Here is a 24,756-nt window from a genome sequence, read left to right as displayed (position 1 = left end):
AAAATCGTCTAAGGCCAGCTTCGAGAGAAAAATTGCACAGGACACTAAGGATAATCACAAGGCTTTCTTTAGTTATGTTTGGAACCTGGGTGGGAATTCCCAGATATGCTCAGAATTAGTCCAAAATGACAAAAAATACACCGAGCCCACAGACATTGCCAACATCCTAGCTGACAGGTTCAGTGCAAACTTCTCCCCTCTCCCCACCAAAAGGGCAAATATCTATCCCAACAGAGTGCTGCCCCTGACATCTCAGATGCTCAGGTAAGAGCCGCCCTCTCCAAAGCAAAAACACAGCATCAATGGGACCAGATGGTGTCCCGGCTGCGTCCTACATGAACTCCAAGAAGAGCTAAACCCAAACATAAAACTACTGTTCAATCTTAGCCTTACTACAGGATATGTACCCAAAGAGTGGCGTACAGCAACAGTGGTCCCTCTCCACAAAGGTGGTGCCTCAACGGATCCTGGAAACTATCGCCCCATAAGCCTGACTAGCTTGGTCTGCAAAGCTATGGAAAGGATCATCATGGACCTCATAAATAAAGATATTGGGGACCTACAGACACTGGATCCTACCCAATTTGGCTTTGTTAAGGGCAGATCCTGCCTCTTAAACCTGGTTGATTTCTTTGAAACAGTCACCAAGGCCATTGACGAGGGGAAGGTGGTCCACACAGCCTACCTGGACCTCGCAAAAGCCTTCGATACAATACCCCACTCGGGCATTATAGATAAGCTCACCAGCTTAAATATAAACCCCTATGTCACTAGATGGGTTGCAAACTGGCTCAAGGACAGAACCCACATAGTTAGAATTGCTGGAGCCATATCAGACTCCAAACCAGTTACAAGTGGCGTCCCACAAGGCTCAGTCCTGGGACCTCTCTTGTTCGGTATAATTTTCTCGGCGGTACAGGCCAACACAGAAGGACTGTGGCTGACCAAGTTCGCAGATGACTGCAAACTGGGTGCCATAATCAACTCTCCAGCCGACACAAGCATCCTCCAAAAGGGCCTCATAGAAACAGACAACTGGTGCCAGAGCCATGGCCTCAAGCTAAACGCCAAAAAGTGTATAGTCATCCCCTTTGGCAAAAACAAAGTGCCCACAAATTACCACATAGGTGGTAATCCATTAAGTACAGAAGAAGTCATTAGGGACCTGGGGACCCAAGTTGATAGCAATCTCTCATTTGACAACCACGTGGCCAAAGTGGTTAGAAAAACATTTTATATAGTCCACCTAATCATGAAGGGATTCACATCTAGATCAGGGGAGGTCATCGTACCTCTTTACTCATCCCTTATCAGGCCCATAATTGAGTACAATGCCCCTTTTGGGATGTACCTTACCAGACACCTGCAGCAACTGGAAAGACCCCAAAAGTGCCTCACCAAGAGGATCAAAGGGCTCAAACAGATGCCATATGCTGCCCGGTTAAAGAAACTCCAGCTCTACTCAGTGGCATACCGCCTGCTCAGAGGCGATCTGTGCCTGACGTATAAACCATGTCCAACCCAGAATTAATGGACATGCTGCACCTCAGAAAATCCAAATCCCATCGAGCTACGCGCTCGAGAGACTTGAACCTCAGCACTGAAATAAATAGGACATGCTGGAGGGACAGATTCATAACCCAGAGGCTCCCTTCACTCTGGAATAAAATCCCAGTCCAGGTTAGGCAGAGTCCCACATTGACTCTCTTCAAGAGGAATCTTGATGAGTGGATGGGAGATCGTAGGTTTACCCCGGCTATCACTTCTGTGTCACTGTTAGACAGAGGCACAGTATACTAACCTCAAAAAACGCATAGCAAAATTAATTTAAAATGGGTGGCGAAATCCAAACACACTCTGGCTAGGCTTATAAATGCCCTAGGGCAGATAGCCTAGTATGAACCTATGAACCTATGAACTAACAGTGGGAGACAGAGGAAGAGAAAACACAAAGAGGAAATGTGGAAAATGTGAATACCAATATAAAAAAAGAGTTAAGCAGAGATATTTTATGTATTTAATAGCTGGATAAATGCAAGATTCAGACTATAGACAAATCTAAACAAGACACTGGTGAAATATACCTCTTTTGTTGTTAAGTGCAGTGAGCCCACCTCTTATTTACAGATATTCTATATTATAGTATGAGCAATGCACCACAAATCCAAGTACCTGGTATGAGGGTAGAACCAACAGCCTTCTGGTCATACAGCACCGATGGTGAATGTGCTGATAAGTGAGTTATTCTCACTACTGAAATAAGTGAAACTGGAAGCAGACATAGCTGTATACATAACGAGGCGGACTGTAGTCTGTTAGATGTGCTAAAATTCTGTCACTTGTAATTTTCATTTCTATGCTGGTAGTACATCTTACAGAACAAGAACAGAACACTGCACTGTGAATAAATAAAATATAGAACATCCACCTGGATTTATACAACTTCCACCTACATACTATGACTCAGTTACTTAATCATCTGGTACTCGCTCCAGGGTCACTAAAAAGAGCATCTACTAAGTGTGTCTCACCAACATAGCAAAGGCTTTAACTAAAAAAAAAGGTAAACTAAATTTAGCAGGACTCTGTTAGTCCAAACAAGAAGACACATAAATAATGAGGTTGTCTGCAAAAGCAACACTAAAGACCGTAAAACACAGAGCAGATCAGTTGATAGACCAGCATGCTAACAAATAGTATAAATGTGAAATAAATAAAAGGAGGAGGCCTTGAATCAAATAGAACAATGCAGAGACAAGGAGTAAAACTGAGGCCATAGTCCAGAGTCATACGTCTAGAAGGCTAGAACTTGAAGTGCTCTTAGGTGAGGATTTCAGCCAAATGCAAAGGGCTTGTTAATAAGAAGGCAGAGGAGGAGGAAAGCAATGTGTTCATTGCAGGAAATTATGCTTTACCTGGAGCCTTTTCATGAACAAAGTATGAACAATGTAGAAGTTTGATGAGTTTTGCAACACAGTATGAAAATGAACTCCTCTGAAAACTAGAAACAACGCCTGAAGGAAAAAGTACAGTTGTGTACACTTGCCATAAATGTAGATGTTCGAGTGTATTCACTGTTGCAGTCATCACATTTGGGTTATCTGCCTGCAGGTAGCCCACAGCTGGACTGAATACCAGAGTCTTGGATTCCTGCGTCGGATGCTGTCTCTTCTTCCATGACGTCAGATCGTCAGGGGTATAAAACATGCAGTCGATGCCATTACATCAGTTTTTCTTGCCCCAGATGTCAGTTTCCCCCACAATGGGAAGCAATTATATGTTATGGTACACTTCCAACAAAAAGCAAATATACCAGAAAACTTAAATACACTAAACAAGAAGGAAAGGTAGAGCCAAGAGAAGTCAGGAGGCTGGAGGGAGGGTAACCAGGACTGCAACATCTACAATTATGGTAAGTGTACACAACTGTATTATGTTCTTCGTGTTTCACTGTTGCAGTCATCACATTTGGGTTGATTCCCAAAGCTAAGGAAGGGAGGAGGAAGTTAGAGAGCATTAGGGCCAGCTATTAAGCCCTGCAAAACTGCAGTGGCAAAACCAGCTCTGGATTTAGAAAAAATAGTCATGTGATAATGCTTGGTGAAGGTATATACAGAGCTCCAGGTAGCAGCTTGTAGGATGTCCCTGGTAGGGACTCCTCTAGAAAGCCTGCAGAGGTAGATGCAGCCCTGGTGGAATGTGATCTTATCCCCTGTTGGGTAGGTTTTCCATGGTGCTTGTAGCAGAAATGAATGCACTGGGCTATCCATTTAGAAATGGTTTGCTTTGAAATGGCCTTCCCCTCTGCCCCTGTATCAAAGCTAACTAACAACTGTTCAGATTTTCTGAGAGGCTTAGTCCTGTCCAAGTAAAATCTAAATTGTCTCTGTACGTCCAAAGAGTGCAGTATTCATTCTCCTTTGTTTTGTGGATTAGGGAAAAAGGTAGGCTAATGAATGGACTGATTTAGGGCCACACTAGACACCACCTTGGGCATACAGGAAGGACTGGTCCTGAGGGAAACACTGTCTGTATGGAATATAATGAAGGGTTCCACTGCCATGAGGGCCTGTAATTCAGACACTCTTCTTGCTGAAGTGATGGCTAGAAGGAAGGCTGTTTTCCAAGAAAGGAATTTTAACTCTGCAGTTGCAGCTGGCTCAAAGGGAGGGAGAGTGAGCTTTTCCAATGCAAAGTTAAGGTCACAGGCTGGAGTAGGGGCTATCCTGGGTGGTCTTAAGCTTTTGGTCCCTCTAAAGAATTGCTTTAGCGGGGGGGGGGGGGTGAGAGAAGAGGGGTGGCTCAGTATTATAATGTGCTGAAATGGCAAAGGCATGAATTTTAATTGACGAGAAGGATAGGCCCTTGTGGAGCATTTCTGTTAAGTACTGAAGAATATGAGGTAAGCTGGGCACCGTTGTGCCCATCCTCTGAGTCTGGCTCCAGGAACAGTATCTTTTCCACTTTTCAGCATAAGATTTTCTAGTACTAGGCCTCCTTGCCTCCAGAATGACATCTAGCACCTGCTTACTGAGGGATGCTATCGGAGAGCTCAAGGAATTAGCCAGGCTGCAAAATTCAGAGTTTGAAGCTGAGGGTGCAGAATTTGCCTGCCTGCTGGGACAGCAGGGAAGGTGTCTGAGGCAGGTGCCATGGTTCCAGCAGTGTCATACTGTACAAGAGGGGGTACCAGTGCTGGCGTGGCTAGTCTGGTGCAATCAGTATTGTCCTTGGCTTGTCCTGTTTGATCTTTAGCAGAACCTTCGAGAGGAGAGGCAGAGGGGGAAGGCATACATTGAGAGGCTTTGCCAGGTAAAGGACAGGGCATCCACTTTCCAAGCTTGACTGTGGGAAGTTCTTGTGCAGAATTTGTCCAATTGGTAGTTCTGAGGGGAGGCAAACAGGTCTACCTCTGGAGTCCCCCACTTGTTCCTCAAGAGGTTGAATATTTTTGGTTCCAGTTTCCATTTGTGTGAGTCCATGAAATTTCTGCTTATGTCACCTGCCAGTGAATTTAGCTTGCCTGGCAGGAACTGAGCTTGTAGGTGCACTTGGTAGCTCAAGGCTGTTTTCCACAGAGCAATGGCTAGTCTGCAGAGAGGGTACAAGTGGGTACCCCCCTGCTTGTTTATGTACCACATAACTGTTGTGTTGTCTGTCTTTACCAATAATTGTCCTGGAAGGATGAAGTCTTTGAAGGCTGCCAGGGAATTCTGTACAGCTAACATTTCTTTTTGGTTGATATGCAGGTGCATCTGTCTCGGGTTCCATTTGCTCTGAATGCACTGCCCTGCCAAGTGAGCCCCCCATGCATAGTCTGATTGTTAGGGTTTGGGCGGCAGGGGGTAGAGTGAAAGGGAGCCCCTTGTTGTGGTAACAGGCCTCTGCCCACCAAAGGAATTATGTCTTTATACAAGGAATGATAGGAATCATTGATTCCAGGTCCTGAGACTGTTGACTCCATAGGCTTTTTAGATACCATTGTAGTTTCCTCATATGCAGTCTTGCATATGGAATTAGTAGAATGCAAGAGGTCATGAACCCCAGGGCTTGCAGTAATTTCCTTGCAGATAGCTGGGTATTTGTGGCCAAAAGTTTGAAGTAGGTTGTTAAATAAACTTGTTTCTCTGGAGTGAGGAAAGCCATCTGGGAAGTTGTGTTCAAGCTTGCTCCCAGGAATACAATCTGTTGGCAGGGTACTAGGTGAGATTTCTTTCCATTTGTGGTGTACCCCAGTGAGGTTAGAAGTTTCTTTACGAATGCCAGATGTTTTAATAGCAAGTCCTGGCTTTCTGCCTGAATCAGAGTATATTTGAATATTTCTCTGCCTGCAAAATGCAATGGCTGGAGCTAGACACTTTGTGAATACACGGGGCACAGTAGATAAGCCAAAGGGAAGTACAGAGAACTGACAGTGCATGGAGCCAGCTCTGAAGTGTAGGTATTTCCTGCAAGATTCCCTTATTAGAATGCATGGGTAAGCTTCTTTTAAGTATAAGGTTGCCAACCAGGCATCCTTGCCTAGCATAAGAAGCGGCTGTTGAAGTGTTAGCATTTTGAATTTTGGGATTACCAGAAAGGTGTTTAGAATAGAGAGGTCCAGGATAGGATGCCAGGAGCTGTCTTTTCTGGGTATCAGGAAAAGTCTTGAATAAAACCCATGTCCCCTTCATTCTGCTGGGAAAGGTTGAATAGCCCTGATACTTAGAAGAGAGAGAACCTGCTGTTGGGCCTCCACCCACTGATTTGGGGGTAGATCTGGCCAACCGTTTGGGGTTGGTAGGGTGTGGAAGTGGAATCTGTATCCTTGTGAAACTATATTTAAAAAACATTTGTCCTGGGTAATGAGTTCCCAGTTTTTTGCATGCAGGGCAAGTTTTCCTCCTAAGGGAGCAGGCAGTTGAGCAAGGCTTGGAAGGGCTAAGGGTAAGTCATTGTGCCATTTTTCCATAGGGGGGGTGGCTTACTACTCCCTGCTTTGGAAGTGGGAGCCCCCTACTGCTTAGGCCTGTGCGCAGCCTGGGAATGTAACCTGTGTGGTCTGCTGTTCCTGGGTTTGGACTGTGAAGGCCTGGAAGAGACTGGAAAGGACCAATTCTTTGAAGGTCAATGCCTACTAAATATGGGAGGCTGTACTTGTAGGAAATCTTTAACAGTTTGCATAGATTTAGCTTTTTCCTCCATCCCTTTAAGGACTTCTTCCACTTTGTTGCCAAACAGGCGGTCTTGGTTTAAGGGAGCATCCAGTAATTTAGCTTTAACATGATCTGGCAAGTTTTGCTCCTTAAGCCAAGCATGCCTTCTAAGTACAGACCCAGTGACAGAAGCCTTGCAAGATGCTTCTAAAGAGCCACAACCACATTGCAAAGTATGTTTACCAACTTGTTCTGCAGTATGCATTAAATCCAGTAATTCTTTGTGTTCAGCATAGTCAGGAATCAACATCATTTTCTGTTTAAGTAGTCCCATAATATGCTGCTGGTACTTTAACATATGAAACTGGCAATTTAAAGCCCTAATGGTCAAAGTAGCAGAAGTGTATACCTTCTTACCCCATCTGTCCAAGGGTCTAGAATCTGTATCAGAAGGGGTAGGATTTTTGGCAGCAGTAGCCTTAATGCCCTTTGGTCCTTGGGAAATGGTCTTTGGATCTGCAGTAGGATTCTTGAACAGGAACTTGTTAGAGTCAGGTACTCTTTAATACCTGTCACGTTTTCTGGGAGCTGGAGGTAAAGTGTCTGGGGAAAGGCTAGATTCCAAGAAAGCATCATCTACAATGGCCAGAACAGGAGGGATAGCTAAAGGCCTGTGTTGAGGAAGGAGTAAGAATTCCCTAAGCCTCTTTTTGGAATCAGCGTAATCTTGGCAGAAATGCTCCCTAAGAGCGCGCAAGGTTTCACCAAAAGAAAAATCTTCACGAGGGGAAGCAGAGGGAATGGAATCCTCTGCATCAGAATCCTCATAGGTAGATAAGGGCAAATCCTGGTCATCAGAAGGAACAGAAATATCAGATTCCTGATCACAAGAATCAGAAGGAAATTCAGTTATAGGTCTTTCAGAGGGGGAAGGCTGGCTTCCCCTAAATAATGTAATAAGGTCTTCGGCCATTCTAAGCATTTGTTTTTTAGGCATATGGGCCTGACCATGTGGTTTGGACGTTGGTTTTCGTGGCGTGGTTCAAGTTTTAGGCCTGGATGAAAAAGATGGCGTCGGTTTAAAATGTAAGTCTGTAGGCCTGAATATATCCTCAGAAGCCAGTACCTGCACAGTGGCTCTGGACCCATCCAAGGTAGAGACATCCGCAGATTCCATAGTCAAAGTAGCATCTCGCGGAATACCGGACTCTGAATGAGTCGCAGTAGAGGCCTGCGAATCTGAGGTAGTGGGTATCAGGGGCTGCAGAAGCACCTCACTGAGTACTGACAGACTGACGACTAGCTTAACGGAAGTGTCGTCGGCAGTTTTGGACCTATGCGGTCTGTCTCTGTCTTTATCTTTACTTTTTTTGGAAGATCGGTAGTCGGATGGCTTAATGAAGCCATTTCGGAGTATTGATACCAAGTGCCAAAATAATTTGCTGCAAAGATAGCCCTACGACAAATAGTTCAGGGGTTGAACAAGGCACAAAACCGACAGCGAGGGACATCGTGGTCTGGTCCTAAGCAAAGGATGCAGTACGAATGAAAATCTTTATGAGGTATTTGCTTTCCACAGGTAAGACAATTGTTAACTGTTACTGACATCGGTTGGAGCAAGAAAAAAAGATCCCCAATGAGATACTTATCTTTTTTGAAGACGTCGGTTCTGAAACTCGAAAACAAAAATTTCAGGAGTCGGCCGATTGGCACTTGCGAACTGCTTCTGCTTCGGGCACCGCACGGCAAGAAAGACTGATGTAATGGTGTCGGCTTCATGTTTTATACCCCTGACAACCTGACGTCATGGAGGAAGAAGAAACAATATCTGATGCAGGAATCCAAGACTCTGGTATTCAGGCCGGCTGAGGGCTACCTGCAGGCAGATAACCCAAATGTGATGATTGCAACAGTGAAACACGAAGAACATCTAAAGCACCCTAAATAAAAACTTACAAATAAGGCTAAGAGAGCATGGAACTAGTATGATCTCTTAAACAGCAAGTGATGAGAGACAGTATGCATCACTGCTACAGTAAGTTGCAGAGATGAGAAAGAAATGTCTTTATGTCTTAGATGTAAAAAGTATTTAATATTAGTTTTGTCTTTTCACACAGAAGTGTGCGAGATATATCTCTTCTGCCTGAGCTTTGGGAAAAGCTGTATTTGTGCAACACGTCTTTATCTGTCTGAAGTAAGGAAGAGATTGATCGTGTAAACTACATACCTGAATGCACTTGAGAGCTCACTGTAAACTCTGTTTCCATCATTGAGAAATATTCATTTGGTCTGCTGGATGATACATTCACCTGTAAGACAGAAGAGAGATGAAAGCCCAAGCTGATCATATGACTGTGAAATTACAGTCACTGTTGTTTCCTGCAGGAATGAGAGGTTAGTGTTGTAAAAGCTGTTACAGTGCAAATGCAGACTTAGTCTCCAACCAAGTGACAAAAATATAAAACAAACAGAGCTACATAGCTTGAATGACAGATACTTCATACTCACATTCTTAAGTGACGCACCAAAAATCTAAATAAACACCATAGGGAGCAGACCTCTCAAAACAAAATATCAGTGAGTATGTTCAAGACCACGTTACTACACCAAGCTTAATCAGCACCAGAAAGGTCATAAAATGGATAAATAAAACAGCCAGATCTAAGTCATACAAAGATATCCTATTATTTACCTGATCACATGACCACAGGCTCAGCCAAAAGAAGGCCGCTTTCAGACCAATGTGTTTGTATGATGAAGCACCTAGTCAAAAGAACTGTTTCAGTCCCTTTGCCTTCTATTTATTCAATCCCTGTAACCCATTATGTTATTTCACACTTTACAAACCATTGTAATGAGGCAAATTCAGAGGTTCAATACTTTCTTTAGGGCAGTGTGTCCCTGTGTCAGACTACAACCTAATTTCATTCATTATCCAATCAGGCCATTTTCTCTTCTTCCATTCTTTTAAGATCCCCCTCTCCACTATGTCCAAGTTCAAGGTGCACAGCTTATATCTCTTCTGTCCTGTGGCGGTTACTAGTTGTAAGTTAATGTAATTGTGCTCCCTCCTACCTTTATCCATGAATCTCTTTGTTGCTATTCTGTAGCTCCCTTCCACTGGCAACATGTCTCTTTTACCATACAAAGTGCCCATCTGTATGTAGCATTCAACATCAGACTTTAAGTGATGTCTAGGGCAAAACCATTTATATCTTTCAGTCCCACATTCTGTATATACAGGCATTTTACTTGCCTTAAGAGCAACCATTCCACAATAAGCATTACGATTCACATCCTCTGTGATTATCATTCAGAAAAGGGTCCTACCCCTGCATTACCCTTACTTCAGCCAGGTAAACTGTGTTCACAGAGTTCTTCCTCAAACTGCCCAACACTGCACTTTTTGGATTAAATCCAAGGTACAAATCTGTATCTGTGGAAAAAGATTGTTCAAATCTCCCTGCAGGCTCTTCCCTGCTGTATATATCTGTCCCAATCATGGCATTACCTGCACATGGAGTAGCCAAATCTATTGATTGCTGAGAGATGCCTGACATAAGAAAAGAATGTGCGCGGTGGCCACATACGATAGAAGTGAAACTTCTGTATTCAAGGACTGCAAGTGCAATCAACAAACGGTATGGCAGACATCGGAATGCGTTTTTTAAGGTCCCAGTCCATCAAGGTCCTTATTGCAGGAATCCGACTACACTGCTTTTGCCCTAAAAGATAGTAACCTGCTTCAAAACGCCATCAAACCCATCACGTGTACTTTTGTGATTTTTAAGTATATGCCTATTTGTGTGGTGTGTGTTTAATATAGTCTTCCAACTCACAATGGTCTGCAGACACGCACACACAAACACTCACACATATGCATGCAGACACGAGGCAGCAGTGTGATCATTGTAGTACACCTGCTTTGTGCAGAGTGATGGCCCCTCCTGCAGTTAACAGTTGAGAGGAAGTGCAGTTTGTCTTGCATTTTGTAGTTTTGGAGTGATGTAATGCAATTGAGTCTGTACTTGTTTTTCCCAAGGTGAAGGCTGAAGCCGATGCTTCGGTATCAGCAAGAGTTAGAAACTGGCTACCTACTTCTAGAGTGTTGTGGAAGATGGTGCAGAGTTTCTTTCTCCTAATGATGTGTGTGTGTGTGTGTGTGTGTGTGTGTGTGTGTGTGTGTGTGTGTGTGTGTGTGTGCGCGCGTGCATGCGTGCGTCTGTGTCTGTGTGTTTCTGTGAGATAGATACAGGATTCTCACAATGAAATTTGGGCATGGCTTTGTGAAATACCCATACAGTGATCCTGTTTATTTGTCCTCCTCAGACCAGATTCTGTACTTGTTTTTCCCCAGAGCCGATGCTTTAGAATCAGCATGTGTGTGTGTGTGTGTGTGTGTGTGTGTGTGTGTGTTGTGTGTTGTGTGTTGCATCAGTATCAACCAAATCACCTGATAAAAGTAAATTTTTCCCCCTAAGATCCCTTACAGCAGACGTGTCCAACCTGCGGCCCTCAACCTCTAACTGCAACATCTATGTACGCATGCCCCAAACACTTTTTTTGTTTTGTGTTTTTCGCTCCCATGACCTGTAATGTTAATGTCGGTGGGCGCATGCGCCAAAGCACCCTTCTAGTTTTGTTTTTGAGCCAAAATAGGGTCAGTGTGTTTACGCCATTATTTTGCGCCGAACAATCAGTGTGTGTGTGTGTGTGTGTGTGTGTGTGTGTGTGTGTGTGTGTGTGTGTGTGTGTGTGTTCTTGCTGAAGAGGGACTCATGTATGGATTTGCCGCTGTTGCATTTGAAAGGGACAGCACTTACCTGTGTTAATAGCTAAGTACAGAGTGAGTGAGTGCATGCATGAAAGCAGAATTGTGTGTGTGAAAGTAGAAGAAGAGTGTGTGTATGTGTGTATATGTGTGCATGACAGAGAGAGATGCATGCACAAAGGGGCTAACAATGATCAGTCTACCTACTGAACACAAACAAGTTAGCTCACAAATATATTGTACTTTAAAAGTATACTTTCATTAAATTGCGGCTTTCCTCACAGGGAATGTGTTGTATTGAACATGAACTCATACCTCTTAACTGTATGGATTTTCAAAGACTGTCTGGATTTTTGCCTCATCTTCCAATTTGTGCCTTTTTCTTAGGAAATAAAAGTAGTCAGACAAGGTAATGCAGTTCCAGGGAGTAAGAATGAGACAGAGGCCTAGGGTTAATGGGACAGTAGTGGACTGACTATGTGGGACTGTAGCATATAAAGTTGTATTGTTTTTTCAGACAAACAAAAAAGCACCTAGTACTGTTTTTTCATTGATGGGTTCTAAGAAGTGGTAGATTGGACAACAAAAAGCATAGCTTTGGCGGATCATCAATACTGGCAAATCAAGTGGGCACAATGTCATTTTTTAAATGTTGGGGATTTTAGTGTGTATGTGTGTGCTTATGTGTTGGGAGTGCTGCAACAGTAGATGATTATTAAAGACAGAGACTTACGGACTGTGGAGAATATGTTTCTTTGTTTCAAAACCTGATACTTGGGTATGCATGCCAAAAGTAGATTTTTTTAAGACGTAGCTTCTTGCCATTTACAGTTGATGTATATTTACATTTAATGGACAATGTATTAGCGTGGGCCTGTGGGGTTCTGAAGGATGCCAAGTCTACCACTGCCAATGTCTTGTAAAGTGACCTGGAAATGGAAATTGGGACGTTACTGAAAAAAATATAGTAAGTACCGCGGTGGTGGTGCTGCGGTAGAGTTGTCGCCTCACAGCAAGACGTTGTCCTATTCGAGTCTCAGCTAAAAGCATCTTCTGTGTGGAGACATGCGTGAATGGGCGTACCTTCATTAAAGGTTGTGCGTCAGGCCTGGCAAGGCAGTACGTAAAAATCTACTGCCAATCATTAGCGGACCGGAGTTCCGCTGTGGCGACCCCTAACCGGAAAAAGCCAAAAGATACAACAATTGAAAAAATATAGTAAGTGGGCTTAGAAATATAGTTTAATTAAACAGAGTGTACTTTCAATTTACAGGCCATAATTTAATTTATTTCAGGTAGTCCAGATACTGGTAGATTGTATACCATTAGACTTAATTAGGGAGAGTTGTCATTCTGGGGAAACAAGCAGCCCTAGTTTCAGTGAAAGCTCTGTGGTTGCTTGCAGGTAGGAAGTTGCAGGATGTTGATGCAATGTGTTTTATTTATTATTTTTAATGCATTTGTCATTTCAAAGAATTTTTTTTCTTTGATGCAAAAGAAGGCAGGACTGAATGAGCCATATAATGTTTAACTGACAATAATGGAATAGAAAGATTATAAGTGATGTATAATGTTTGCAGCTACAATTGTTTCAATGGTGTCTGTGATGCATAACTATTTTTAGGCCTGTGTCCCACTTTTATTTTTCACTTTGTCCAGATTTCTTGCTCTAAGGTTGAGAGGTATGATTCCATACTAAATCAGAAGTTGTATTTACCTTGGAAGAATTTTCTGCATAATTATGAAAAACAGAGCCTTTTTAATATCTCTGCTTATTTTCAATATAAACTGCCATGTAACCTTGCAAATACCTTCTTATTAAACTACTTTACTTCTTTTGGAATTGACAGGTATGATTCATCTGTTCGGACATAAGCATAGAGTGCTAATGTGACTGATTTCTTGCAGCAGTCTGTGGTTTACATATCACAATAACTTTTCTGTGTTTCTGGGTGTGTAATCAATTTAACAGTTTTAAAGATGTTTTCCCAAAATAAATAAATATATAATAAATAAATAATCCTCTCTACACTTTGAGCTATTGACAAAGTCTGGGAATTTGTTTTTTTCAAAAGCAAAGGTCAGCATTACAGCTCAGTAAACTGTCAGTCTGTGAGTAACTTCTGCACGAATTAAAATGTCTGAATGTCAAATGGCTTTATATTGGAGGGAAGTTTATTTTTATTTATTTTATTTTATTTTACATTTGTTTACCGGGAAAGTCCAACTGGACACAGGTCCATTTTCAGCGGAGGCCCGGGGAGAAAAGCTCCAAAAGTAACACAAAATAATATAATACAATACATGAGAGAGAGATAGACAGCAAATCATGGATGTAGTACTCATACAATATGGCAGAGATTACATCTCATAACAGTGAGAATCATTGAGGTACAGAATAAACTTAAAAATATATATTTTTTTACAGTTATAATTACAGCAAGGCAAATATCAATGACTTAAGTTTTCAGGAGAAAGCTGTTTGTACATAGCGCTCTGAAACAATCTTTTGGTATGGATTAACCTGGGGATTGACACAAGTTATATGTTTACACCAGTATGTAGCATTATCTTAGAGAGTTTATGGTTTTCTTATTGATTTACTTTTTGCCGAGCAGTTGTTTGTTGATTTATTGATGGTGTTTTTGGTGGTGGGAAATTGCATGGATGAATCCATCTCTATTATGATTTTTCTTTCAGATATTTTGACTTTCAGACAATTTCATTCAGTGAGTGGGTGTCATATGATTACTGAGGTTGCCTACTGTACAAGTAGGGGCTTTTTGTGTGTGTGTGTGTGTGTGTGTGTGTGTGTGTGTGTGTGTGTGTGTGTGTGTGTGTAAGAGAGAGAGATTTAATATGTATACTGAATATAATTTTGCAAATGGAATTCTTAGTTAAACATGCCCCTCTTCTTGTGCAAGTAGACTTGAGTAACCAATATTAGGTCTTAGCCATCCAGCTGGGAAAGGTTAGTATGTGGATTTTCCATCTGGTTTGATGAAGGCTATGCTACGTACCCAAGGACTACATTTATGGCTATCCATCCAGCCATTGTGTTGCTGAACTATATTGTTTGATAATGAGAGGAGCTTTTTACAGAAGTTGAAGGTTTTTGTGTCAAGAACCTGTCCATAAAAAGTGGCTTGTTTATGTTGCAGTGAAGTCTGTGGTCTTTGTATAACCAGTATTTCTGAGGTAAAGGAAGTCTCTTAAGGCAGGATCTTTCTTAGCCTGGAAAGCAAGCCAGTGATGAAAGTTATAGGGGCCAGTGAGAGACAGAGGAAAGCAAGAAGCTTTTTAGTCTGTTTGGATAACTAAGTGAACTTAGTCCTTTGACCTTTTTTGTTAGAAATGGTTGTAGTCTTTCTTTTGGCAGGGTGTTTTGCTGAGGCACATGCCAAAAGGGGCATTGCGCTCAATAATGGCTCTTGTAAAATAAGAATACATGGATGTTATGGCCTCCTTGTCCCTGGATGAGATACCCTTACTAATGAAGTGGGCCATGTAAACAGCTTTCCTTACAACAGAGACAACATGGTGGTCAAAAGTCAGGTTCAACCTGGGTGCCCAAGTACCATACGACTTATTGCGTGCTTACAACATTGTTATTAATGTGATCATTTGTGGGGACATCACTCTCCTCAAAGGGGGTGATGATGCATTTTTTGGTATTTAGCTTGAGGCCATATTTCTGGCACCAGTTATTTGTTTGGGTGAGACACTCTTGTAGCTTATTCAGAATTGTTTTATTAAGTCAGTAATGTGAATTCTTTACTTTATTGCAAATTTGTTGGGTTAATTTTGTGGATTTTAGTATTGTAGGACTGCTGATGTTGACATTTTATGTAGTTGGACTGCTGGAATGGTTTTCCCAGTTAGAAATGCTAGTGCTGTAGTGAATATCTGTTTATTTGTAAAAAAAAAAATATATATATATATATACATATATATATATATATATATATATATATATATATATATATATCGATATCGATATATTAACTAAGATGTTAGAGTTAACTGTTAGATTAGAGAATTAGAATTAGAATTTTAAGGCAAATATTAGGCATTTATTACATTTATTCATTGTTCAAATGCACCTACAGTACAGCCAGGAGGTCAACTGTGGTCTTCTGGAGCAACGAAAGAGTTAACTATATGATATATTTTATATGCGGCCCCAAGACCATTTCTGTTCACTCAATGCGGCCCCAGCAAGCCAAAAGGTTGGACACCCCTGCCTTAGAGTAACTTCACACTATTTTAAATCCTAAGATGTGGTTAAAATAGTGCAACAAGCTAGAAAAATGCTTCTAACTTGGTGGTGAAATTGTAAAAACTGTTTTTCTTAGGACAGGGACAATGCATTTTCATTTATATTGCTGTATTTCATGTTGCCATTTCTGTGGCATGTGTGTCTGTATGGACTGTTGTTCGTGCAAGCAAATATTAATTGGTTGCATCATGCAAACAACAAACTTAGAAAATACAGCCGCGTATTTTCAGCCCACAACAGTAGGTAACTTCCATCTTCCAGATAAAAATACAACCTGGTAAAGTATGCTATAGCTTCCATGTAATGCCAAGTGATACACATATGCCCCCCATACATCCTAATCACTTAGCACAAGAAATCTGGACAAAGCCATACATGATGGCATGACAAAGGCCCACAAATTGAGGTACATTTTAAATACTGCACTTATAAACTTAGAAAGTTGCTAGAATAAAAGTCGTTAGGTTGGCATACATTTTCTAAAGGATCTCTCACCTTTGATAATCACATCGCCACAGTAGTCAGGAAATCCTTCTACGTGGCACACCTCATAACAAAAGGTTTCTTATCTAGGAAAAAAGAGATCATTGTTCCCCTCTACTCATCACTCATTAGACCCATTATAGAGTACAACGCCCCTTTTGGTATGTACCTCACAAGACATCTACAAAAAGAGATCATTGTTCCCCTCTACTCATCACTCATTAGACCCATTATAGAGTACAACGCCCCTTTTGGTATGTACCTCACCAAGACATCTACAACAACTGGAAAGGCCACAGAAATACCTCACAAAAAGGAATAATGGCCTCAAACAGATGCACTATACAGACCGTCTCAAAAAACTCCAGCTTTACTCTGTCGTATATTGCCTACTCAAAGGTGATCTCTGCCTAACATACAAAGCTATGTCAAACCCAGAGCTGTTGGACATGCTCCACATAAAGAAATCCCAATCTCTCCAAGCTACACGCTCTAGGGACCTAAACCTTGTCACCACAATAAACAGAAAATGCTGGAGGGACAGATTCCTGTCCCAGAGACTTCCCATACTCTGGAACAAACTACCTATCAATATCAAATAAAGCTCCTCATTAGCACTCTTCAAGAAAATCTTAATGATTGGATGGGAGATAGGAAATTCACCCCAGGGATCACTTCTCTAGCTGTGCTTGACAGAGGCACAGGAAAATAATTTTCTTGGGTGGCAAAAGCCATGGTATTGTTTGGCTAGGCTTATATAGGCCCTAGGGCCAATAGCCTAGTACCTACTTATGAATCTATGAAGTCCAAAACTTAAATACCTGTCATTATTTAGTGACTTCAATCCTCAATTATTTGTCAGAAAACAACAAATTTTATGAGGAACAGACTAAAAATGTGAGCCAAACAGACAGTTGAGCGGTACCATGCCAACACACACAAATGTTCGCACACATTCGCACATGATCGTGTGCATGTCCTAGGCAGTCCCACATATCCACATTTTGGTAAAGCATAACACTTTAAAAGAGTCCACAGAATCGGTTCATATGGTAGAAGGAGCCACAGGTATGCTGACGTTGACACTTGTTTTTTTCTTGCTGGAGTTACTGGCATACAAATTCTTTGGTCTGATGACATCTGTTTGCGTTAGGTGAACATGGGAAGACAGCATCTTGTACAGAAAGCACTAGTGTGTAATATGGTTTTAAGTGCCTACATTGTCCTTAGAAATGAAATATTAGATTACCAAGCTCTGCTGAGTGCTATGGCACAATTTGATTTACATTTCTTAACCTGTCTTTTCATACAGGTTTTCAAATAATAATTTTGTGAGGGATACTTTCAGTTGTTTACTACTGAGCCATTTCAGATGTATAATCAATGTGGTATGGTTCTTAGGTTATGGTGATAAACTTTTACATTCTTATTGTGGAAATCATACCAAAATGTATATTTTCTGGACTTTGGCTTAATTATTTTAAAGTTTTACTGAATTACATGGTGGTTTAGTTATGCATGAATGGAGACCACCATCTCCAGCATTGTCTATATGTTACGTTATTAAAGACCTAAGCAATGACTCTTTATAACACTGGATTAAGCACCTAACAAAGATAAATTATGTTTGAATACCTAATTATAATTTAGTGGTCTTACACTGAGTCTTTCTGCATTTTGATGTGCGAGTCAGTTTCTACACAACTTATAAAAAATAAATTTTATTTATTTATTCTCTTTTTTGAAAGTGTGCAATAAGTGTATGGAGGTTGGGTGAAGTGTAATAATTTGGGTACTCACTGCTATATGTAGCACTTTTTCTTGTACTCTGATTTATTGTACTGTCTGGTGTCAAACAGCACCACCGTCCAGCAAAGTGTCACTTCTGTTTCACTTTTCGTTTCACTCCAAACTCACACTACCGTGCCTAAAGAAGTTTTACTTCAAAAATACTTAAGGACACAAGTTCTGAGATGAAGTACCTCTGATGGGCACTAACTTGTTTAAGCCTTCAAGACAGCATTAGACAACATGACCTGATCATCAAAACACCTAGAGCCAATTTTTACACCATCAAGTGGCTAGATGTGAAACAGCACACAGACTATGATCCATGATGTCCTTCAAGGATGCATCTGCAGTCCTTACAAATGGGTTGTCCTGTCGTCAGGCAGCCCTTCGGTCGGCCGGATTCCAAAGTCTGGGTCTGGCCTCGGCTGGTGTCGCACTTCACCCGATGTCATAGCTGCAGTTATTCGGGTATAAAGGCATCAGCCGACGCCATTTTCCTCAGTCTTTCTTGCCGCGTGGCGCCCGAAGCAGAAGCTGTTCGCAAGTGCCGGTCGGTCAGAACCAGAGATTTCTACTACAAGTACCGAAGACTTCTAAAAAGCTAAGTACCCCGTTGGGGACTCTTTCTTGCCTCAGCCGATGTCAGAAAAAGTGAATAACTGTTTAAATTGTGGGAAACAAATACCTCATAAAGATTTCCACTCTTACTGCTTACCTTGCTTAGGCCCAGACCACGACGTAGCAGCTTGTCTAGCCTGTGCTTCTTTCAACCGACGAACGCTTAGACGTCGGTCTGAATTTGCTGAAGAGATTTTCGGCTCCGCTTTTGCTTACATTATGCCGTTGGATACTCCAACTACGCAAATTTCTAAAAAACGCAAGGAAAAGGACCGACACTCGCGGTCCGCGGTTTCGGCCGAAACCGCGGTTAAGCCAACCGCGAGTGTCTCAGTTTCGGCTGAAACCGAGTCCACGGTTCTTCCTTCGGCCGAAAGCTTGCCACTTACCGAGGCCTCATCCAGCTTGGCTGAATCTGCTACTGAAATCCCACCTGCTCCTGCAGGTTCACAGGATTTATCAGATACTATCCCTTTGGATATTTCTACCCCTGCACGTGGAGCTGCTAGGCCTCCTGCATCCATGTCGATTAAGGCCTTTGCCAGGGCTAAAGCAGCAAAAACTACCAAAACTGTGCCTGCTAAGACCCCCTCTCACAGGCCCAGTTCTAGTTCACAAATGCTTAGTCTAGCAGAGGATCTCATTTCTTTGATCCGGGGATCCCAACCACATCCAGACAGGGCCTCTCACCCACCTCCAGAGAAGAGGACTAGAGTAGAGCCCCGTGAGCCAGTTTCTTCAGATGGCTCCTCCGATGAATCAGATAATTCAGACCCTCCAGAGGCCCCCTTTTCTCCTTATGAGGACTCTGATGCAGAAGAGTCCATTTCTTCTGCCTCTCCGCCTGAGGAATTTTCTTTTGGGGAAACCTTGCATGCTATGAGGGAACAATTTCAATGGCAGGGCCAGGATTTTTCAGACTCTAGGAAAAGGCTTAGAACCTTTTTGCATTTGCCACAGCATAGGCCTTTAGCCATTCCTCCAGTACTTACTGTTGTGGATGATGCTTTTAATGATGCTTGTACTGCTCCTGATTGTCTTCCTCCAGCCCCTGCTAAGCCCGATAGGTACTACAGGGTTCCAGACACGCATTATCATTTGTATAAGGCCCTTTTTGCAGATCCCGAAACTATCTCCCAGGGACCTAAGGCTGTAGCAGCTAACTCTACCAAAAACCCCCTCCCCTCTGAAAGGGAATCTAGGGCCTTAGAGAGATGGGGTAAAAAAGTTTACACTTCTGCTACTCTTTCAGCTAGGGCCTTGAACTGTCAATTCCACATGATTCAGTATCAGGAATTTATGTTAGACCAGTTAACTAAAAAACTGTCCTCGGATGAACCATTAGACAAAAAATCTGTACAGGAAATGGTACATAACATTCAGCAGGTCAGTAATCATTCCTTAAAATGCGGCTATGATGCACTGGAGGCTTCCTTTAGATCAGCCATGACTGGCACAGTGATCAGAAGACATGCATGGTTAAAAGAACAGTCCTTACCAGACCATGTTAAATCAAAGCTCCTAGATGCTCCCATGGATAAGCTCAATTTGTTTGGCTCCCCTGCACAGCAGGTGCTGAAGAAGGTGGAAGAGAAAGCAAAATCTGTCCAGACAGTCAAGGATTTCTTGCAGGTCCAGCCTCCAAGGTTTAGCAGGAACTGGCCTTCCAAGAATTGGTCCTTTCCAGACACCTCCAGAGCTCCGAGAGGCAGAAATAGACGCTCAAGAGGCAGGGGTCAATCCAGAGGTGCCTACAGGGGACGTCAGTGGCAGGCTAACAACCATCGAGGTACAGCCACAGATCCAGCCACCACCACTTCCACAGGACAATCACAGTGACTTGGCTCTGGCACCGCCTACCAGGGAACAACTAGAGGCACCCTTAGGCGGGAAGCTAGCCTTATTTTCAGTAAACTGGCATTAAATCACAGGAGACAAATGGATTTTACAGACAATAGACCAAGGTTACAGGTTTCACTTCCATACTCTACCAAGGAAGAGAGGAATGCCAAACCTACCTCCAAATCAGAAGACAGAAGCTCTAGAACAAATAACTCACTTACTAAGGATGAGAGCTGTAGAAAGGGTACCATCTATGGAACAAGGACAAGGATTTTATTCCAGACTCTTCCTGGTACCAAGAAAAGAAAACCAATGGAGGCCTATTCTCGACCTGTCCGCTTTAAACACATACCTCATTGTTCCAAAATTCAAAATGCTGACCCTACAGCAGCTTCTTCCCATGCTGGGCAAGGAGTCTTGGCTGGTAACTCTAGATCTCAAGGAGGCATACCTGCACGTCCCCATACGACCAAATTGCAGAAGATACCTCAGATTTCTTGCAGGATCAGAGCATTATCAATTCTCAGCATTGCCCTTTGGCTTATGTACTGCCCAGAGTATTCACGAAATGCCTGGCATCAGTAATTGCTCATTGCAGGCTTCAGGGAATTCAAATTTACCCTTACCTGGACGACTGCCTGTTACAAGCGGACAACACAAACAAATTAACAAAAGATTTGCAAAGGGTCATTCATCTACTACAAGCCCTGGGATACACAGTCAATATAAAAAAGTCGAGGCTGATACCATCCCAAAGGATAACCTTCTTGGGTGCAGATCTGGACACATCAAAACAAATGGCATTCCTGACAGTAGAAAAACAGGAGCAACTCCCTTTCTACTTCATGGCATTAACAAAGCAGAACGAGCTAACAGCAAGAAAAGTCCTGCAAGCTCTCGGTTACATGGCATCCTGCATAATATTGATTCCACATGCCAGACTACATATGAGAAAGTTACAGTGGTACCTAAGGAATTTATGGTCTCAGCACAAGCACAGCCAAGAAACCCAAATTCCAATAATTCCATGCCTGAAGCAAGAATTCCAATGGTGGGCTCAGGCCTGTCAAACAAACAAGGGACTGCCCTTCCACAGCACTCAACCAAGCCAGACCATCACAACAGACGCGTCAGACCTCGGTTGTGACAAGTGCATACAAGGCTTATGGACTCAAGACCAACTGCACCTACACATAAATCAAAAAGAAATGCTGGCAGTAAAACTGGCAATTCAGGCATTCAGACCATTTCTTCGACAGGGTCAACTGCTGATAAGGACGGACAACACCACAGTTATGTGGTACATCAACAAACGGAGGCACTCATTCATACCCTCTATGCCGGATGGCAATGGACCTCTGGAATGTGGCACTGAGCTTCAACATTCAGTTACAAGCAATTTTTGTGCCAGGAAAAGAAAATATACTAGCAGACATCCGAAGCAGAACTGCCACGGATGCCCATGAATGGATGCTACATCCGGACATCTTCAAAACCATTACAGGGAAATGGGGACTTCCAGAAATAGACTTATTTGCATCCCCACACAATCACCAACTGAAAAAATTCTGCACAAGGACGTTCCACCCACTTGCTTGGAAAGTGGACTCCCTATCTTTCAGTTGGAAAAACCTGACAGCATATGCATTCCCACCTCTTCCTTTGATGCACAAGGTGCTATTGAAGATCAAAAAAGACCGACCAAGGATCATCCTGATAGCTCCAGACTGGCCAAGGCAACATTGGTACCCATTACTGAGGAGTATGTCTCGGGAACAAATATGGCCTCTGCCCCTAGTTCCCTTGCTGTTAACACAGAACAACTTCAAAACCCTGCATCCAAACCTGAAGACACTGCAGCTGGCTGCCTGGAACATTGCATAAGACCAAATAACCCAGATTTATCTCAAAGAATTAAAGACATTATCTTGGAGGCAGACCCTCAACAAGAAAAAATTATTCAGCAAAATGGAAAAGATATCTCATTTGGAGTACAGCAAAAGGAGAGAATGTGTCACTGGTAAACATAGCTAACATCCTGGAATACTTGGCAGAGCTCTTCCACAACGGCCTGTCCTATTCTTCCATTAAGATTCATGCATCAGCTATTTCAGCAGAATACAACTTGGATCCTCCAGTCTTCTCACATCCTCTGCTCAGGCAGTTTCTGAGAGGAATTAAAAATGTAAAACCACCTAGGAAGCCACCATTGCCAGCATGGGACTTGAACTTTGTGCTAGAAAAATTTACACTACCTCCTTTCGAACCAGCAGCAACAGCAGAATTACAATACTTATCATGGAAAACTGCTTTCCTGCTTGCAATCACTTCAGCAAGAAGGGTATCTGAGCTACAGGCATTAATGGCAGTACAGCCCTTCCTGATCTTCCATCAAGATAGAGTGTCCATGAGAACTAATCCTACTTTTATGCCAAAGGTGGTCTCCAGGGTATCTTTAAATCAAGCTATCCACCTACCTACATTCTTCCCCAACCCACAGAACAGGGGAGAAAGACTGTTGCATACCTTGGATGTACATAGACAATTACGTTACTACCTGGACAGGACCAAGAGCAACAGAAAAACTGACCAGCTACTGGTAGCATATGCAACAGAAATGGAAGAAAAAGCAATTTCAAAACAGACAATCTCTAAGTGGATAGGAAATTGCATTAGATTTTGTTACTCCTACCATGGGAAGAAAACTCCAGAAAACATCAGGCCTCACTCTACAAGGGCTACAGCCACTACCACAGCTTTCTTACGAGGATTGGCTACCAAGGACATTTTAGAGGCTGCTACTTGGAGCTCCGTGCATACATTTGCCAAGCATTATAATTTACCTTTATACTCCAGATCCCGAGCAGGTTTTGCCACTGCTGTTTTGCAAGGGATCTTAACTACACCATAATCTTATTTCTCCTCCTCCCCCAGTTTGGCTATGGTATTCTACCCATTTGTAAGGACTGCAGATGCATCCTTGAAGGACATAGTACAGTTTTGTACCTACCATAAATGTAGATGTCCGATAGGCATGCATCTGCAGTCAGGATTACCCACCCTCCTTCCCTCTGTGGTACTCCTAGGGTATTTGCCCATCTTGTAGCTAGCTGGGGAATCTATTATGGTGTATTTGTTTGTATATATGTACATACATGCTTATTTTTGTTTGCTCTCTACTATTTGGAACCATTTGCATTTATCCAAATTTAGCCTTCCTAGAGGGCACCTGGCATCTGGGGCAAGAAACACTGAGGAAAATGGCGTCGGCTGATGCCTTTATACCTGAATAACTGCAGCTATGACGTCGGGTGAAGTGCGACACCAGCCGAGGCCAGACCCAGACTTTGGAATCCGGCCGACCGAAGGGCTGCCTGACGACAGGACAACCCATTTGTAAGGACTGCAGATGCATGCCTATCGGACATCTACATTTATGGTAGGTACAAAACTGTACTTTCTCCTATCTAGAGGATACTGCGCACCACAAATGATGCCAAAGTGGCTGGTCTATACATCTCTTCCCCCAGTAGGCACAACCTAAAGCCTATGCTGTTGCCGACAGCTCCCGTGAGTTTAAGGTGGAAACACCTAGCATGATTTTAGGAGGTGAGAGGAACTCCCAAAAAGACACAAGCAGAACATGGAAACTCCACACAGGCATTGGTCGGATATCAGATCGAAGGATCGAACATTGTACCTTGTACATAAGAGGTGAAAACCTTTACTATATGCCATATAAAGCATTCAAGGTTACATATTAACTTAGTAAACCCTTTTTGGAGAGCAGTAACTAGGTCATTTGGCACCCTGGACAGTTCGTAGATTGACACCCCCCCCAACTTAGAGTTAACAACCAAGAAAAGTTCTTCTGAAATATAAAATCAAAAAAAGAAAAAAAAAAGTCATCATCACTTCTGAAGTATAGCACATAGCTTATGCAAGTTCCATCCTATAGCTTATACATTGATTTCAGCAGCTACAACATGTGCTGCATCTGCTGAAATGAATGCTGGCACTTTGCACGTACCTGATATTCAGCTGTTCAGCACTGCTAGAAATGCCCCCTAACAGTTTGCACCTTTGCTCCTACTTTTTTGTACTACCTCAAGTTTATGTAAGGGGACCAAAAACTATGATCACATTCAACTTTTGAACTGATTAGGCAGATCATTTTTGTTATATTTGTTTGTCTTTTAGGCTTTTCCCGATTAGGGGTCGCCACAGCGGAACTCCGGTCCGTTAATGATTGGCAGTAGATTTTTATGGTGCCAAGTTGCCAACCTGACGCCCTACCTTCAGCGAAGGCACGCCCATTCACACATGTCTTTCGGAGG

General features: G+C 42.5%; 1 protein-coding gene and 1 long non-coding RNA gene across 7 annotated transcripts in view; one reads left to right on the top strand and one right to left on the bottom strand.

Annotated features, from left to right (window-relative positions):
- The window catches only part of LOC122811830 (homeobox protein Hox-D3-like), a 1,090,053-nt gene that overhangs the window by 261,537 nt on the left and 803,760 nt on the right, over positions 1-24,756 (bottom strand). For all 4 annotated transcript variants that reach the window (XR_006366294.1, XR_006366292.1, XR_006366293.1 and 1 more), the window contains one exon: positions 8,863-8,944. The gene's annotated coding sequence lies outside the window, so the exon portion shown is untranslated. The remainder of the gene's footprint in view (positions 1-8,862; positions 8,945-24,756) is intronic.
- Positions 1-24,756, top strand: part of LOC122811837 — a 627,052-nt gene that overhangs the window by 329,482 nt on the left and 272,814 nt on the right. The gene's annotated exons all lie outside the window — the stretch shown is intronic.

Source organism: Protopterus annectens, chromosome 9.part0, assembly GCF_019279795.1.
Source record: "Protopterus annectens isolate FY-2018-M chromosome 9.part0, PAN1.0, whole genome shotgun sequence".
Lineage (NCBI taxonomy): Eukaryota > Metazoa > Chordata > Ceratodontiformes > Protopteridae > Protopterus > Protopterus annectens.
This window is presented reverse-complemented; position numbering and strand designations above follow the sequence as displayed.